The sequence below is a fragment of the Myotis lucifugus genome, unplaced genomic scaffold (genome assembly GCF_000147115.1).
Source record: "Myotis lucifugus unplaced genomic scaffold, Myoluc2.0 scaffold_291, whole genome shotgun sequence".
NCBI lineage: Eukaryota > Metazoa > Chordata > Mammalia > Chiroptera > Vespertilionidae > Myotis > Myotis lucifugus.
Window position 1 is genome coordinate 988,916 of NW_005871339.1, and position 1,412 is coordinate 990,327.

The window sequence follows — 1,412 nt, forward strand, 5'->3', positions numbered from 1 at the left end:
ACCCGACCGACCTACACCCCCCACTTCTTCTAACGCCACTTCTTCAAAATAGACTCGCCCAGGCCGAAACCGACTTCTGCGCATGGGCCACGAAGTTTCCATCGCACTGTACGTGCGCGCCTGCACGTGGTATTTTGTGGAGAGCCACACTCAAGGGGCCGCGGTTTGCCGACCACTGGACTAGGCCAAGCGACTAGACCTGCCTGTGTTGGAAGGACAGCAGAAATGCTTTGTGCCCCAAAGCTCAAAATACTGCGGGCAATTTGCTCTTAAATCAGTCACGTGTCTGGAGCAGCCTGGGGGTGTGGCTGCAGCCGCCAGGTTCCCCGTTTCCCTGCCCATCACTGTCTCTCCTCGCCCACCCCTCGCGGGGCCAGGAGACCTCCCGAACCCTGCAAGCAGGGGTGGTTGTCCTGAGGACACGATGCCATTTCAGAGGTTCCCAGACCCACCCAGCTGCAGGCCCCTGGGACGGTGACAGACATCCAGGGCAGAGGGCAGAGGGCAGAGCGGGGGACACAGGAGGCGCCCACTGCATGGAAGCCGAGTTCACCCGCTGTTTTCTTACCTCCATTTCTTTAAAGACATAACAGTATCTAAAGTGAAATTGTAACCATGCCCATCGGTTTGTAATGTCTCTGTAAGTCTATGCTTCATAATAGCACAAAGCAGGAGAGGGACTGGCACCGCACAGGAGCTTTGGGGAAGTGAGCTGAGAAAATGCGTTGCAGCGCTCAGGGGACCTCGAGGTGGATTCGTCGCAGTTGGGGGGGGGGGATCTGTTATTTAAGGGACTTTGCAGGTGCAGTGAGTCCTAATGGTGGGGGTAATGGGGCGGGCGGCCAGGATGGCGGCAGCCCAGTAATTTCTCTCTGGGGCCCCAGTTAATTGTGGGGCGCTGCAGGTGGCAGCGTTTCTCCTTCCTGCTATTTCCAGGCCAACGCTGCGAGTTTGCCTTTCTCCCGTCCTCCTCTCCGCAGCGTGGGGGGGGTGGGGGGGGTCCTGGGGGCTGCGGGCGGGGAGGGGCGCCTGTGCCCCACAGATCTCTACGGGGGGACCTGAGGGGTGGCAGGGGTCAGGGCCAGGGTCCTGGGGAGTCCTCCTGCCTCTGACTGCCTGAGGCTTTCAGTTCTGTGGAAGGTCTAGCCGCTCTGTGCTGAGGATTCTCTCCCGGATGCATCACCATAAATGACAATGGAATCATGGGAAAGCGTTATTTATGTTTCTTGAAACCAGAAATACTGAAGACAAGCTAAAAACAGCTCATTTCCACCCACCCCCCAGCCCCCAAGGCACCGCCTTCGAGTTTGGGCCTGTGCTACACACACCGACGCACGCTGTATAGACCAGTGATGGCGAACCTATGACACGCGTGTCAGAGGTGACACGCGAACTCATTTTTTTGGTTGATT